General features: G+C 43.1%; 1 protein-coding gene across 5 annotated transcripts in view; it reads left to right on the forward strand.

Moving 5' to 3' along the window:
• LOC104357345 (arylamine N-acetyltransferase, pineal gland isozyme NAT-3) overlaps positions 1 to 18,085 on the forward strand; it is a 37,705-nt gene that overhangs the window by 1,588 nt on the left and 18,032 nt on the right. For all 5 annotated transcript variants that reach the window (XM_042797603.1, XM_042797604.1, XM_042797608.1 and 2 more), the window contains exon 2: positions 16,718 to 16,800. The gene's annotated coding sequence lies outside the window, so the exon portion shown is untranslated. The remainder of the gene's footprint in view (positions 1 to 16,717; positions 16,801 to 18,085) is intronic.

Here is an 18,085-nt window from a genome sequence, read left to right on the forward strand (position 1 = left end):
ATAGGATAAATGGGCTTTAAGCATGCTGTATAGGTCATTGTAACCTAAGCTAATGAATCTGGCTCTAACGACCTGTATGAAAGTAATTACAGTGATATAAACAGTCTCCACAGTTTTAATGCCTGGAATATGCAGGTTAAACAATCCAGGTTTATATCCCTGTTCATCTTGTTGCCTTTGGGAAGAGCACTGAACAAGCTGGAAACTAGTCCTGTGAGCTAAGAATTTGGGTCTTCCCAACTGCCATGAGTGAGAAAAATAAGGACAGCTCAGTGGTGAAAGGATGGGTCTCAAATCCTAGTGGAGTCAGCTCAGCTTTGCTACTAGTCTGATAAATCAGGAAAGCTCTGTGAGGTGAACAGTGTGTAGCAATCTCTACAGAGCCTTTCAGAAGTGACCCCTTAATTAGACTATTCTTCTTCTGAAAGTTTTGCGTTTTGGCCATGTTTCCACCTAGCCCATCTGGATTTGGGACTTTCCCCTTGTGGTATGAAAGGATGTATTTCAAACTTCAAAATAAAAGCTGAAAGATAAGAAAAGATCAAAGGGTAGAAGAATAAAAGATCTAAAGAAAACAAAATGACAGTGATTGGTATAAATGGCAGGCGGCGAAGGCAGGAAGGCAGCATGGTGATGCTCAAAAAATGGGTTTGAGCAGGTTCAGCTCCATGGGCATGTTATGCTCTTGGTCATGTTAACCTACCCCCTGTCTTCCACACCTCCTTCAACACCTGACTTTAAAAAGTGTTATTTAAGAGACTGTGAACTATGATAAAATTACTTACTTTGAAGCCTTACTCATGTTACTTGGTTTTGTAGCACGCCATCCCACAAAACCCTGGGATGAGGGTGGCCTGTTCTGACATGAGGTGGTGTGCTGAGGACAGGGGTGGATGGTCCAAGCTTGACCTGCTCTCAGTGACTTTGGGTGGTAATGGCAGAAACAGGTCATTTTTTTGCACATCCCTGGGAATGGGGAGGTGATGGTGGTGTGACAGTGCTCATCAGCACTCCCACACTAAGCTTGCACAAGTCTGGCAGTGCTGTCTTGTTTGCACTCTTTCTCTGGGGAAAAGAAATGACGCTGTACTTTGTTTCATAATGGAAAAAGAAAATATTATTGCCTTTAGCCATAGTAATTTCCATAGCAGCAATCTGTGAGAATAGGCCTCATTGTCTGTCCTGGGTGTCCTGTGGGCATGCACTGTCAGCAACAGGCACTGACACCGATCCAGCAGCGTATGTGGAAATCTCTGATGCGTGTGTGACAGCAAACAATGCAAACAAGGTGAAGACGTGCATCTGAGAACAGTCCAAGGGTGATTTATTCCCCCACTGTGTGGGTGAATCCTGCCTTCTCAGAAAAAGGGTTAGAAATCACTGTTATGGCTTCTGCATATCTCAGAAAGCATCTTAATGCCTTTAATTTCTCAAACAAACTCAGCTTGCTGCCTGAAGGACAAAATCCTAAAGGGCTAATTTAATTAAAAAGATGAATGGGGGAAAACAAAGCAAACATGGTACAATTATTATGTTTTAATATATATACAGAAATGTAATCATGTTGCAGGCTTGGCATAGATGAATTAATGGAATAAGAGGCTTAAAAACTTATCATTTTTGAAAATGTTTTATCATGTAGAATCATGTTAAAAGTTCATGTTGGGAGCTGGCTGTTTCATAATCTCATTTGAAATACATGTTCATGCAATAATATAGTGTTGCTTATATGCCTTCACCCCAAATGTTTCCACTATGATTGCAAATATGCTGCCTTAGATGTTAGAGTGGGAAGCACTTCTTAAAAGAAAAAACCCCAACCCAAACACAAAATCATCCCTAAAAAGGCACCCACTCACCAGCAGTGACCTGAAAACATGATTTTGGGCCAATGATATTGCTCCCTCCTCATTTTTCAAGTGTTCTTAAGGATAGGAAAAGGCTAATAGTAGTAATAAAAAAGAATAGATGTTAAAAAGAAGAAGATAAATGATTCTGATCATCCTTCTGGTTTAACATATGGTGTGGAGAAGCAAATGGGACGTGATGACAGACCCACGTGCACTGTAATGGATGTCTGTGTCAAAGGGGCAGTGGCACAGCAGCCCATCTTCAGTGGTGTCAGCTGAATTTGGGCATCAGACAGCAAAGGGTGCCTAAGCATGAACAAGGGCAAGGTGATGAATGTGCTGTGTAACAGGTAGAGCTTAAAACTAAAGTCTAGAAAACTGGCTTTGTGCAATGGAGATAAAGGGAGCTCCTGGTCTGGGAGAGGTGATGTTCTTGCCAGTGCTGGGGTGCAGCAGTAGGGAGCATTGCATCAGGGGACAGGAGGCTGCCTGAAGTGGATTTTTTTTTGGTGTGTGTTGGTTGGTTTGAAGTCTCTTGAAAGCATTGCTGAGCATCAGGGATTTCATCCGTGAGGAAGGGAGAAAATGTGGGCTTTCACCCTCAAGTTATCTGAGATTTTTAATTGCAATATGCAGTGTCTGTATCCCGCTGTCTTTCACAGGATTATTGGCTTAAGAGGTGAGTCTTTCTGTCTTTGAGGAAAAGGTTACAGGAATGATTCCTGATTGTGAGCTGAAAGACAGCTCTTGTGACCTTTTGTGTACCTTACTGCAATAAAAATACGCAGGGCCTGCAGAAAATAATCAGTCCCAACTATTTTGATGGAATTGGCTTAGAAGTGCCAGATGCCTCTGGAAGAGTTAATCTTCCATGTAAACATTTGCACAACTTCCTGGTATCCACTGAAAATAGGCATTACTGTTGGTTTTCTCTTCTTACTCCATGGTGCTTGACCAAGAGCAGCTCAAGAGGATGCTGCTCTGGCAATGTGTATCTCGGTAAGGAGGGAAAACAGGGCTGATGTAACAGGGTTTGCCCGTGGTTGCCCCTCTTGAGATCTCACGGTCACATATGCCACCATGGAAAGTGGATCCCCAGAGCCTCTTCTTGGTCTTGATTTGGGCTGGTCTTGGAAAGTCCTTGTTCCTTTGCTCTTTGACGTGCAGCGATACATCTAGCAGAAACAGCATTGCTATGGCTAACATGAGGGGACAGCCACTGTAAGACTGATCTTGGCTCCACTACAGCTTGTGGCAGCTGTGAGGCAGCTGGCAGGGCCCTACCTCAATGTGTGATATACCTACACAGGTCTTTTTATTTCCAGAGTGACTCTACTACTGTTTTCTCAAGCAGGACAACACTTGCACATCAGAGCTGTGTTACAGCTGCCTCCATCTGACAGCTCCTGAGTGTATTTACCTCTAGAAGTGGAGTCACTGGGAGTGAAGATAAATGTTGGCTCTCCGACAGGGAATAGGCAGTTAGATTACATTTGTCAGTATGTCACTGGCATGCAGGCAGCTTGGCAGGAACACTGCCAGAGCATGAGCAATGCTTGTGGGGTCCCTGGGCATCTGCTCCAGGGCAGCCAAGGGCAGCATCCGATGCATGCCGCTGTTGCAGGAGCCCCTAGAGATAAAGCAGATACTTCCATAGAGAAAGGAAAGCTGTTCAGGCCTGGTTTCTTTAACCTGTTGAGTCCCTGTTGTAATCTGGATTGTTCCTGGTTCTTAATGGGTGTTTCTATATGTAACAAATTCCTGGTGCGGTAATTAAGTTTTCAATACTGAAGCATTTAAGTCAAGTGTCTTAATTTTTACACCAATGAACTGCGATTCCCCATGGGTTGTCACACAAGCTGTTTCAGCATCTTGGAAATCTCTCTGTGCCAAGTATCACTGGTATCTTTTGGGAAGCAGTAGTGACAGCAGTTTATTTCTTCTGTGACCCTTCCGTATCATTGAGCTGTTTGCTCTCTCCTTGTGTCAAGGGTGACTTTAACAATCCAATTCCCTTTAGGCAGTGGAGCTGGTTGCTAATCTTTCCCATGAGCATCTTTCTACCCAATTCCAACCTAAACCAGCTGAAGCTCCTCTTTCTCCCCCATCTGATTTATTTAGAGACTGTAGTATGACTTGGGACCAGGGGTAAAAGTGAAAGGTAGGTGCTGCTGGGGCATGACCTGTATTGTGTGGACTATACGGAGGAATGTTGCTGGCTCTGCTGTACTGGTGCTCACAGGGACCTGGGGTTAGGACCCTGTTGGCCAACACTCATTGGTAAAATCTCCCTTTAGACAGCAAAGCATGCTGCTGCCTGCTCAGCTGTGACCACTCAGATAACTCTGTTTAGACAGCAATCAGAGCCAGCAGCTCTTTGCCAGCATATTATCTAGACAACTTACTATACTTTGCTAAACATTTGTAGCATATTTACACCTGAATTTTAGGAACAAATCCTCTTGCGTACAGAGATGCTTTGGAAAGATGCAACATACTGAAAAAAAAATAATACTAAGAATCCCTAAAAGTCATGCTAGTTTTACTGAATATAAACATCTCCTCTGCAGTTGAGCTATGGTCTCTTTAAAGCCGATAATCTAATTGTTGTAAGATTTAAGAGAGACAAGCAGATGATTTAGCTGTTTTTCTATTGTAGTGGTAGACAAAGAGGAAAATCAGGCTGGAGTGTGGTAGAGGTAACCACCTGGAGAATATGAAAAAAACCAGGGATTTCTATGCCTGATCTGTATCTGGGGGAATCGGTGTTTTGAGGACGCATCACCTCGATGTGTACTGCCAAAAAGGACAGGCGAAACAGTTGCAGTCTCCTAATAATAGAGGTGAAAATTATGCGAAGGAAGCGAATGCGTCCTGGCGTGTTGTGAGGAGCTGGCAGGAGTGAGCTAAGGAGGCATTCCAAAAGCCAGGCACAGTAAATTCAGTCAGCTGCAGGACATTTCCTACCAAACCTAACGCTGCCTTTCCAAGGTGCCAGGAGATGGCCTTGGCCCGGTGAGCATGACCCACATGGACAGGGAGTACCAAAGGCTTTTAACTTGGTAGTACTGAACTGCACCCAGCCCCCAGACCAGACTAGTTCTTACCGGTGCAATAAACTTACAGCTCTAGAAAGCAGAGGAATGTCTCTGACTTGGCAGCTTCAAGGTCATGAATTTTGTAGAAAAATTTTGTTGTTTTTATAAAAACTGTATTGTTGCCCTCATATGCATTTTTGGGACTAGACATCTGTCCAGTTGCTGATATTACAGTGTTAGACCTGCAGCAGATAATTCTCACTGTCTGCATGGGTCTTTAGAAAGCTGCTTGCAATGAACAAGTCCGGGCTTCTGTTTCTTTTTAAAAAAGTTGATGTCTGTGCACTCCATGAACGTAAACCTAGTGATAAAAACAGTGGGAGCCAATCTGAATGAAATATGGAGATGGCTTGCAATCAATCAGGTACATGGTACACACTGTCCCAACTTAAAGCCTTAATTAGTTCGAACAGAAATTAACTCAGCAAATTTTATTTCTGCCCTAAGGAAAGAGAGAAATGCCAACCATTTAACCTCCTTGCAGTCACACAGCCTGCTCTCCTTTAGCTAAACTCACTGAGCTGAGGCAACCGATATTCTCATCCTGAGTAAATGCTTAATGTCAGGAGTACTTAGAATGGGATTCACAGGATGTTCTGATTAAAATCTGGATCCTTGCAAACAACAAAAGCCAAGGGGGGAAACCAAAACAACAAAACAAACAGGGATTTAATTTGCAAATGAAATCATATTTCATGCACAGTTCAGAAGGAATTGTGAAATCTTCTCAGGCATGAGAACTACTGCAGTTTAATGTGTGTGTAGCTGGCTGTCCAGAGTCTTACCAGGGCTCCTCATTTGTTTCTTCGCAGCAAAAAGCATTTTAAGGGGAGGAAACCAGGTCCCAGCACTATCAGCCTCTTTTCTTGTGGTCATCTAATGTTCACCTGGGAAGAGCAAAACATTTGAAGCCCATGAACCCCTTGGCAGGTCTTAATTCTTTGTTTGTAATGTCTGAATAGATAACATGGGTATGAATCAAACAAAACCAAAACAAAACATGAAGAAATGAGAAAAACTGTCTAGGCTTACTGATGCTAAGGTTAAACTGGAGAGAGCGCTCTCCTCCTTCTCACCTAATCCTTTCCTGACAGTGGGCTCTTGGTTTCTTTCTTTGTGTGCCCATCATACCCCCTCAGGCTGTATCTGAGTAGAGGTCCCCATAAACCAGCATTAATTAAAGTGCATCTCTTTCTCCTGAGCTCTTACACCCCTCTTGTGTCCATCTAAGCAGACTCAATTTTTCACCTTGGAACTTCTTTTGCTTCTTCATCTATGTGACTGCCTGGCTGTGCTTCTTAATTTGATGACTGACTTATTCTTTCAAATCTTATCCAGAAATACAATTTTTATCAATTCTGCAATGATGCAGAGAAATATGAATGACAGCCTCTTAATATTCCATGATTTTGCAGCAGCTGCCACCAAGGGCTTGTACGATGATGGAGTTTATGCAGCCAGAAGGGCAAGTTGTTCTGCAGTTAAGCAGGAGATGCTATAGTTGTGTCACAATCTGCCATCTGTCATGAAAAAACAGCTGAAAAGGCAGAAAGGGTGGAATTTACAGCATGACTGCAACCTTGCAGTGCCTGGTGTCCTCTTTGTCCTGCAGAAATATCACTCAGCTTCAATGAGGTAAAGCTGTGGTTGGCCAAAAGTGATGGATGTCTGTGAAGATGGCCATATGGTGGTCAGCTATGGATGGCTGGCCATCTGCGTGCTAATGAACGATACAGGTTCTTCCCAAAGTTACTCCCCAGATGGCAGCAGGAGAAGCTCAGCCTTTCTGTGTCTGGATGTAGAGGATCCTGTCCTGGATTGAATGGGCAGGGTGTGAAGGAAGGGGAGAACTGAAATAGCACCAAGATAATCTTATCAGACAGAGGAATGCCTGCAGAGCCAGCCTAGCCACTAGTTTGAGGAAGTGTCTTGGACTTCAGAGCAAAGTAATCTTTGCTCTATCTCACAGAGATCCTCAGCTGGATCAGGAGAGTGAATTGGGTGTAAATTTTGGGTGCCAGTAGACTCTGCTGAAACATCTACTTGGACAAAGAAGAAATAGGAAAACTCCTAGAAGTCCTGGCAGGGCTAAGGTATGTCCTTTGTCCTGGCTGTGAGATTCAGGAACTGAATAGCAGCTCCAGCATCTCCCCAGCAAGCTGCTGAGAGTGGGATTTATTTTCTTTCTGGGACTTTGAATCCCAGGCAGCTGAAGGGATGATCTGACCATGCCACAGACTTTAAGGCTTCATGGCGCACAGTTTGCACTGGAATGTACAGGGCTCTTTCTACTTGATCTTCTAAAATGGTCTTCTAATTAAATTTAAGATCCAATTAATTTAAAGGTCTGTGCATGCCAAAATTTTGAAATATGTTAATGTGACATGGGAGCCTTCAATTCAGCACCTTAGAGTGGCAGATGCTTGGTTTGGGCCCATGAGTCCCACGAGGTGCTGATCTGCATTGTCAGGCACGTGACTGCTTCTCAAAGTTTGGCTGTACGCAGTGTGCCTGAGCTCACGTAACATGCCTGTCACATGAGATGCAGCTGGGTGCACTCCTTCAAAGTCCCATGCTAAAGTCTCCACCAACAGACTTCTCACCTACAGCAGAGCAATAACACTGTTCTTTTAGCAGTTGGGCTTGCCTGCATTTTCGAGCATGAAGCCAGAAGGAAGCTGCATAATGAAGTCAATTTAAATGGGCCGGTTCACTTAAAAAACCCTCTGCTACTTCCTGCTGTTTTCCAAGCTGCTAAAAAAATTAAGAAGACAATAATTTATGCTGTTGTAGACAAGTAAAATAGCACAATTAATTGCATTTTAATTTTTTTACCTCTTTCATCTTGCAAAATTGCAAGAACGTTTAAAACTAGATGAAATTATTTGAAAGAGAATAATTAAGAATAAGAAGAGGTAGGGTTAGCGTCAGAACAAGTTTATCATTTTAGTGGGACATATCAGACATCTCCATGTAGGAACACATACAACATTTTCTTTTTGCTTGTCTAGGATCTGTTGAAAGGAAAGGCCACTTGGCAAAGAGGGGGTAAGAAAACAAAGTTATTCTCAGCTGTACGATTTAGTCTGCTCAGGGCTGTTACAGCTTTTGCCAGCTGGGTAGTGAATTTGCCATCCCAGGAAGGCACGAGAAGTTGCTCCTGCTCCTGCAAACCATGATGTGAGCTCCAGGAAATGAGATGGCACCTTCTCAAAGGAGCGCACTGGCCATCTCCATCCCCTCATTAAGGTGTTCTTCAAATAAATAGCGTTGACTGCTTTTGGCCATGTGGGCTGCAGCTCCAGCAGAATGCAGCTGGGGAAGAGGACTGTAACCTCTTTCCTGTGTTTGCACTCTTTCTTACCTCCAGCTGTGCAATCGTTTGTATAAAATGCAAATGATCTTAACTCAGACGGACAGGAGCGCTCACAGAGAGTGAGCCCGCCTCTCACAAAAGCATTTTGCTGCTGGGCTTGGGATCCTTGTGAGGTAGGGGAGCTGCTGATGGTCTTTGGGACTGGATTTGTACCAGAGTACATTCAGCTAAATGTCTCTCTGGTACACTCCAGTGCTGCATTTATACCAGACATGAGTGAGTCACTTAAATTCTGTCACATTTTGTAATTTTCTATAAATCCAAGGATACTTAAACTTGCTACAGATCACTAAATAGTGTAATGTGTCCTGCTGGCAGTGGCCTTCATCAGTTCCTTTTTGTTGAGCCAAACGATTTGTACAGGACTAAAACATATTCACAGCTCCTGATGTGAAGGTGTCCAGAGATGGAGCCAGTTGTGCTGCAAGTCGCAGCCCAGGCTGTCCCCCAGCCTGTTCCCCCCGAGCCTCTGCCTCCAGGTACAGCACTGGGGCAGTACCTCTCTTTTGTACAAGCCAGCTCCAGACATGGTGTTGCAGGGAAAAGGAAAATATTGTTTCACTTGGCCATGGTTGCTCCAGTAAATCTGTCTGTGGGATGTAACTGGAAATCTGATGATGGACATTAATTATTCAGCTAATTGGGACATGAGTTAATTTTTGTGTCAAGCCATGCAAACTAGTCAATGGGTTTAGAATCATCCAAGCCCAATAGCAGTCTTTTTGACATGCCTCTGATAGCCTTTTCCTTTTCATTTTTTCTCTACGCTAGCAAAGACGTTACGGTTGTTTTGTTCTTTCCAGAAAGAAAAAACAATATCAAGTGTTCTAAAAGCTATGACCTGAAGGCTTGTGTTGTTGCAGTCAAGGGCAAGGCTTGTATTCAGAATTGTGGAGAGGTAGATGACAATGTGGATCAACATAATAAAAATTATTCAGCTGAAAGAAAAAGGAAAAAAAAAAACCTACACAAAAAACCTGGAAACCAAATATTTGCTGGTAAATGCAGTGAAACGGGTATAAAGAGATGGTTGTGTTCAGAGTTGTAAAGACCAAATTACCTTCCTAGCAAAAGGGAAGCTAAGTGAGGTTTCCATCCCACCAGCAGCTGCTTCCTGCTGACGTCAGTGGCTTTTCTGTGAAATAATGGGGCAATTACGCCTTGTTGACTTCAGGAGTGTTTGTAGGAAACAAGAGGAGAAGCACAAGTTGGTCAGGGCACACTGCCACGGCAGCAGAGCATCACCCACCAGCGGGAGCTCCAGGGTGTCTCTAGGACATGAAACCTGATTTTTATTTTTGTTTTTATCTTGCAAATAATGTCCCTAGCTGCTCTGACTGGCTGGTGAAACGTGCTCGGTCCCACGCAATAGCTTTGACCCATGCCAAACGTGTGAGTAGGTCCTCTGGCTGAGCTGGGGTGGATGGGGGCAGTTGTTCTCTCCCTGTGCTGTGGAGCCAGGTGCTGCCAAATCTCCTGTTCCCGGCTGCGAAGGGCAGGGTAATGCGGGAGCTCTGCGGCAGTGCAGATGGGCTGAGCTGCACAAGGTAACAGAGCACTTCCCCAAATTTTCTCTCCAGTGCCTTAGCTTCTGAGGCTAATGAAGCTTTGAGGGATAATGTGAATTGCTGCATAAATTGATATCCTTTGCTAATTGCATCAGCATTTTACTTTGATGAAAGCCTAGTATCAGGTGCCAAGAAACTAATAACATACAACATCAATAGCTACTTTACAAAAAACAAAAGTCGATGATTGATTGAATGTCTGATTATTCATGGAGCCATGAGTCAGCTCACCAGGAGATGCTTTTTAAGGATTCAGTGGAAGACTATTTCAACATGTTAAAGGATCATCCCTTAAAGAAACCACCCCAAACATTGGCAGAACATCATTCAAGCTACTAAGATGAAGGTCACTTTGTTCTGCTTGCTGAGATGAGACTCATCACCATCCACATGTTGCTTCAATCCTCTCTAGCTTTTTTCCCCTCCTTAACCACCAGCCAGTCATCTAATCCCAGTTGCAGAAAATCAGGTGGTCAGAAACACTGTTGAAGGTCTTCAGAGCCAAATCACTCTCAGACCAGGGCTGCTGTGAATGCCTCATGAGCATTTTTGTGGCCAAATAGTATTGAGGCAGATAGTCTCTTTTTAGGTTGGGGCCTGACAGAAGGAAAGGCCCTGGTATTCTTGTACGGCGCTGCCAAGCACCCCTGTGTCAGATGGTTGGTAGTAAACAAATAGTTATTACCTGGCAGTTGGTTGGAAAGGGAAACTCATTCACTCAAGTTTTCTAAGGATAAAAAAAGCCCTGTGAAGCAGTGCATTCACAGAGAGCTGGGGGCCGCATCCTGCATGGCCATGACTGTTCTTGCTGGCTGCAGTGGCCTCCCTTGCTGCCAGCTTGTGACAGCTATTTTGGACAATTTTATTTAACCTCCTGGCAACCTTCTGTTACTGCTGCGGTGTTGACAAATGCATTTCATATCTACAACCCCTGTGCTCCAGCGAGACCCCTCTCCATCACGGCTACGCGAACCAGAAATGTTTGTATGGGCAGCAGTGTCATGCAGTGTTGTGGTGGAGACATAAAAGCCAAGAGCTGATTTTCCTTCCACACTGAGAACAAGCCCAATAAGGTTTCAACACCCTTATTTTCTTAGGTATAATTTGTTATAAAAACTGTTTGAGATGGCTGTGAGGAAACGGTTGGTTCTCCACCAGCGTGGGAGGCAGTGTGGGTGCTCACTCAGCCAGAACTTCAGGAGCAAAAACAAAAACCCTGACAGATGCTGCAAATGCGTAACACCCTGTTAACTGCAGCCAAAATCACTGCTGACTTGTGTAAATATTTAGCGACACCAATGAAGCGTGAGCAAGTTTGAACAGAGAGTAGAAACAAGCCCAAAGGTGGAGTGCCGTGGGACTGCATTTCAGGGATGTGCACGTACCCACCTGCCTGTTGGAGCCAAAGGTTCAAACACATGTCAGCACCCTAGAAAATTACACCCAAGGCTCATAAAAACATCACTCATGTCTGAATGAAGCAAGAACTGAAAAAAGCCATTGAAACCACATAGGCAGCCACAGAGGGTTGTCCACCACAGTTTCCTCACCTTTTAGCTCCTGGCTCCACTGGTTCACCTGCATTACTCTTATTTCCATGTAGTACTTCTTTCTTTCTCATTGGTACCAAGCGTGCTGCTGGATACCCTTACTGAACAACCTATAGAAGTCTACATTGCTAAACAGATTTCTGAGAGCAAATAATTTCAAGACAATTTAATTTATTTCTAAGATCAAGATGTAGTATGTGCTGATCTGTCTTTATATTCACAGGACTTTTGACACTGTGCCTGTGACATTCCTTTAAACCAGCAGACGAAATACAGGATAAAAATAATTGCAACAAGGTGGAAGTATTAAAACTGAAAGACTGTTTACAAAGAACAGCGAGTAATGGTCCAAGCACTGCAGTGATTTAGAGGCAAAGATGTGTCCAGTTTTGTTGCACATCACAAAGGAGGGGGTACACTGAGGGGGAGAAAGGAGCCCAGAGGAAAAACAAAAAAAATAATTGAAGCTTTCTGAAAAAAAAAAAAAATCCCTTATCAGCAATTGTGGCTAGAACAGGGTTTGTTTAGTCCACGAGGAGGGATAGCAAAGTTATTTGTCTGAGATGACCGGAGGCGAGCGGTGACCCGCCGGGGCGCAGGAGGGAGCTGCCGGGGCAGCAGCTGGGACTGATGGGCTGGGAGGTGAGGGGTGAGGCAGCATATTGTCTCCTCGTGCCAAATCTGGGATTTGGAATTGCAATGTGAAGGTTTTTGTTAATTCACCTGTGTGGTGCAGGCATGGTCTACTTAAATCTGCCCTAGTGCAGGGGGTGGGACCCCCACAGCTCTTGCTGTCCCTTCACACCCTGCATCTCTGGGATCTCACAGCTCTGAATCTCTGAAAACCACCTGAGGAAAACTTCTGGATGTTTTATCCAGGCGCTCAGGCCATGATTGTACTGGAAGAAGTCAATTCTTGCTTGCATAAAGTATAAGCTGATTAAACTAAGTGTATTTGAAGCTTCTGTGATCCTGGGCAGTAGTGTCTAAATCACACTGAGAATCACCTTTAAGTCTTGTCAATGTGAAGAATTTGCACTTGCTTAACCTGACTTCACTTTTCACATTAATTTAGTTAAATGAATGCAAGTCATGGTGTATTGAAAGAGTGGCTTATTTTAATTAATCTTAAACCAGTTCCAGATCAAATGCAATAACAGGGAAGAAGTCACCAAAACTGGTATAAGTGTGTCTGTATAGGGATTTCTCTGTTGAATTAAATGGATTTTAAGTCATGCTTTTATCTAAAATGATGCAACTTTTATGTGAAAAGGCTTGGATCATTTAAGCAATCTTAAAAATTTGACACTAAAACCTTACAAATTAAAAATATTAAGCATAGAAGCCAGAAGAAAAAGCATACGAGGGAGATTCAGGATGTTATTTTCAATATTTAGTTGGTTTAGTCACTGGGTTTCTCTGTCCCTGTCACCCCTGCAAGCTGGGACACTGCAGAGTTGTGCAAAGGAGCTGAAATCTGGTCTTCAGCTTCTCTTTTCCTCTCTGTGTCTGAAAAGTAACAGGTTTATTCTTGTTTTTTAAAACAGTGTGATGAAAACAGTAGCATTGCATGCACTTGTATGGTCTGAATTTGGTCTGATTTGGGGGTGATATTGGTGTAGGTACGTAACATTAATGTACCGTTTGCTTATGCATTGTGGGTACTTTGTGCCATAAGGGTGCAATTCCCAAGTGTGTGGATCCCAGACTTTTTTACCCCATAGCTAATTATACAGCTCTTATTGTTTTTATGTGCTTTTTTTTTTTTAAAAAAAAAAAAAAAAACAAAAACAAAAACAGCCCAAAGGAGGTGTGTATGTATGGGTGATAAAGGATAACAGCATCATTCATAACTCTTCTACATCTTCCTTTGTCTTCCAGTTTATGCCTAACTTGATGTTACCCATTATGCAGAGATGTGTGTCAAAATGAAGTAGATTTATAATGAAGACAATGCTGCTTCTGTGTTTGAAAAAAAAAAAAAAGTGAGATATTTTCCCTGAGTTAATCAAAGGAATTCAAAGAGAGTTTAAATCTTTCAATTTTCTTTGGCCCGTGGAGAAGATGAAAAGTGTTTGACCTCCAGTAAACCAACTGAATTCATATGGTGGCTCTGTAGATAAATAAAATGTCCACTCAGACAGAATATTGATTACTTAGGTACTATTTGCTGAATCACTAATAGGACCATCAAAAGCAACAGTAAGAAAGTATCCTAAAATACATCAGGGCATCCAAAGTGTTGAGCTTAATGCAAATAGACAGGTTAAATAAGTGGTATTAAACCAACAAGGTTAAGAAATAGCAAGATGCCATTTCTCCATTGCATTATTCATGGCAGTGGTAGGTCCACTACAGAAGCTATGTCCCCAGCATCCATCACTCACTGTGGAACCTGCTTTAGTGAGGGCAAACAAAGGGACTGGGGCTCTCATGGACAGTTTGACCCCCCTCAAATGCTTTTATCATCTACCTGGCACTGAGACACTAGGCTTTTGACTGGGTGATTTACTAGAGAAAGAATTACCCATCTGTGGCCATTGTAGTTGTAGTGTTGGTTGTGAATTAGAGTTCTTAGCATCTTGCTGAGGTGACCGTCTCCTGGGGCTTCTGGTGATGCTGGCAGTGTCATTGCTTGAGGCAGAGGTTACCATAGTGGTGGCCACTCTCATCTGACAGTGTGATCAACATATAGGGAGGTTCTATCACCTCTTGTTAGAGCTAAGGAATAAAACAGTAGTTTTTTCCACCTTTTCAGAAACAATAGCCATGGAAGAATATATCTTCCTGGTCAAAGCAAAAAAAAAAAAAAAAAAAAAAAAAATAAGTCTCTGTGCCCAAATCTGGGGATTTTGAACAACATCTGATTTCTGAGCAGAGACCTTGTGATTCTGTTTCTGTGAGGGGTTATCACAGGTGGGAGCTGCATCTCTGGGTGGGCAGGAATAGGGTATAGGATCACCTTCCCTGCTTGTCAGGTGGATCTTTTGTATGTTGAGCAGGGTGGTGTGGGAAGCAAGAAAAGAGAGGATTACGGGAAATGAGGCATGAAAGATAGGTATGTCTTTTTGTCTTTCTTATGGAAGCAAGATCTGGTCAGTCCCACTGGGTATTATATACATTTTACTATCAGAGTAAACTGAAGATATTTTGTCAAAAAAGGTAATTTGAAATGTAAATGAATTTCTTAATCCTAAAAGAGGGATATTTACTTCCTAAGGAAAACTGTGAAATGAAAGATAACCTACATCAACTTTGTAACCAGGAGCGGGCTACAAAGTGACAAAATTACAAATATATTTGCATGAAAGAGATTAAAATAAGCAACCTTTGCTCTTTTTATATTCGTGCTAGAAGTAGTGATAAAATGTGTACTCTGTTTCACCTTCTTCTCTACAGAAAGTACACAAGGTGCAATTAATTCCAAGAGTAGCAGCACTGCTGGAAGAAGTGATCATAAACCAAACCTAAGACTAATAACCTGGGTAGTAATATTTCTAAGTTGAGATAATTTTGGACTTGTCATCTTTGGCTGAAGTTCTGAGCCAAGAATATTTTCTTTTGTATTAAATATATTATGTGTCATGAAACAAAAATTAAAATACCCCCACACACACACTTAATTTAAAAAGCTGTCTTCAGACAGAGCTGTAAAGTCTGTTTTGTTTGACTTTTCTTGGAAGACAGCAGACTTCAGATTGAAAGAATACATGCTGCAGGAGACCCAGGATGATCCTTTAAGCAGACATGGGCATCTCCCATAGCTATTGCTGTGGGGTATATACCCTTAGCTCCAAGCAGAGAAACAGGATGTAACTGGGGCTGAGGAGGGGATGGCCACTTTCATCCTGCTAAGGGTTGACTATGGAAATCTTGAAGGAAATGTATTCAGAAAGGGACCCCTATTTACAGTAATTTATGCCATTTGGGGCTTATTCAAAGCCAAACAGTCTCACAGGGATCTGCTGAATTACTGCATGATTTAGGAAATGAGGTATTGACCTCAGTTCCTTTTGAAGGACTTTTATGTTGCTGGGCTTTTGTGTAAGTGAGGGGGATGAATTTGCACAAACATCTTGGATCCAAAGAAGCAGAACAACAGGACAAGGATGGTCTGATTAAAGAGATGAGATGCATGGAGAATTTAGCAGCTGAAGACAAACAGGCAGACATTAGGGCTTGTGCTAGTATTAGGCCAGTGGGGTAGAACTATGAAAATATTTGTGTTACAAAACCCCAGCAGTTGGAGACTAGGGATTTTAAGAAAAAGCAAAGAATTCTGCTCAATTCAGTGTCTAAATATCTTAAAACTCAGTCCTTAAGTTCCTTAGTGTTAGAGTCACCAAAAGCAAATATGGATTTTTAGGCTTTGGCATGGCTATGGCATGGGCTGTGCTGCCACCACAGGAGGCACGTACCTGGCAAGAATTGCACATACAACTTGCTTTGTGCATTGCATGTGTGAGCACATACCTGGGGAGGTTTCCTGCACTTTACGCTGGCACAGGTGTAGCAGTCGGGGCACTGCGATCAGGCTCCAGCACTCACCCAGCCTGCGGTGGGCTGCCAAAATCCCACCTCTGCCTGGGGCTGCGTTTACATGACTTTGTGCCTCTGAGGTAAGAGTTAAAGTGGAGCCTCATGGGATTATGAACACAAATTCTAATCTTTACCCTCCATTTTATGAATGGCATGGTTACAGGTTAATAATTAACCAGTGAAGGTTAATGAAAATGAATGCGTCAGCTGCACTGATCACTGGAGCCCTTTGTTTTCCTATGGCTTCACACGTTTTGGAGACAGAGGTATTCCCAGAAATGGCTTTGCTGATTTGCTTACATGTGGAGCCATTTGGTTCATCTCATCCCCAAATCTCTCCTTGTCCACTTTACTGCCCAGGTGATGCCACTCTCCATTAGCTGCTTCTCTTCAGGCAGGATTACCAAGTGTGGTGGATAACTTTAAAGCTAGCAAGGTTGGGTTGGATAATTAAATTAGGGGTCTGACAAATGCATTTTAAAAAAAGGTAAGTTTTAGCCTAATGCCTAGCTGGAGAAACTCAAACATTACAATATCAAACTATCCTCCTGCCATCGAGAGACAAATTAAAAGTCGTATCCATGCATACAGGTGCTCTGTCAAAATACTCTCAGAGATGGCACACACAAAAGCAGGAGTGAGGGTCACTTTTCCCCCTTTTCTGAGCTCTGTGTTCATTCTAATAGGTGAATATTTTTTTATTATTAATAATTAATTATTTTCCTATGTTCTTTAGGTCCTGGGTTGGATACGGACTAGAAAGCAAGTAAAATCGTGGTGACATCTAGTGGCTGCTGGGACTTGGCAGTGATACCAGAGGTGAGAATACCCTTGTTCGGGACGTTAAAGTATGATGTGCACAAAACAGAGATGGAAATATTGAGCCCTTCAAGGCCAACAGACTTACACAACCTGAATTTAGAGGCCTCCACATCTTGCTGAAGGACAATAATGCTGGAATTTCTTTGAATAGCGCAGCTGTCCAAGCAGCCCTGTCATGCTCCTCTGCTGTTCCCATGTTCCTGGCCATACCCAGCATCTGGGATGCTTTGGAGAGACCAAAAATAGGCCACGCCACCAAAGTGGCCTTTTGTTCCCCAATTCCTGCTTTTCTTTAGGACAGCCTCCCATGTCCCACCACCCCACGCTCTGTGGGTGATGCACCCACCAGCACTCACAGACTGGCTGTTTGCTAAAACATAATACAGGGAGATTAGTTTGCAGATGTCTAGTGAGAGAAATTTAGGCCAATTACAGAAATATTTTGAAAAGCCAATTGCAAGGAAAATAATATGGCATTATGCATTAATTAGCAAATACAAAAAGAAATATGCTGTGAAGCTAGAAGGTTTGGTGTGGGGTGCTAAAATACAGACTGATTTCATGCCAAGTAGAACTGGTATTTAGACAAGAAACATTGATGTGATTTGAGTTTAAATGCATAGGCTGTGCAGCTTGCAAGAACAGGCTACTGCCAATATATATCAGAGGTATGCAGATAAGTATGACTGAGGAAATGTTTGGAAAAAACCCCACAAATGCAGAAAGGAAGCAACATCTGTGTATCGGAGGTCTCTCAGCAGCTGTTTACCCCAGGGCAGGCGCAGGGAAGGGTTACACACGATGTAAGGCTGAGCACAGAGCCAGGTTGGTCTTTTCCCATTGCTCTCCACTCTGTGCCTTGAATGGGGAAGCATACTTTGATTTTTGTAGTGATGAACGAGTGAAATTGTATTTGGGGTTCTGCTCAAACAGATCAGCAATAATTTCAGAGTGACTAATCTGAGGACAAGGCTGGCACACGTGGCAGCACTGTATTGCTGATGGTGTGCTCTCCATGCTTCAGCATGCAGCCACAGCCTTCAATTAACCGGGCACTGCCTCACCCAGCCCGTATTTCTCGGATTAAAACAAAGAACAAGCACACACCCACAAAAAACCTAGCATCAGTGAAATGTGGTGAAATAAACCGATGTCAGAGGTGTATCTAGAAGCAGATCATTCCTCCCCGTGCACCATTTGACTCTGCAGCTGTGTGTCTCCACGTGCTCCCGTGGGTGTCCCGCCGGCTTGGCTGGGGGTCGCCAGCGGCTGCTCAGCAGCT

The sequence above is a fragment of the Tyto alba genome, unplaced genomic scaffold, assembly GCF_018691265.1.
Source record: "Tyto alba isolate M040663 unplaced genomic scaffold, T.alba_DEE_v4.0 Super-Scaffold_26, whole genome shotgun sequence".
Classification (NCBI taxonomy): domain Eukaryota; kingdom Metazoa; phylum Chordata; class Aves; order Strigiformes; family Tytonidae; genus Tyto; species Tyto alba.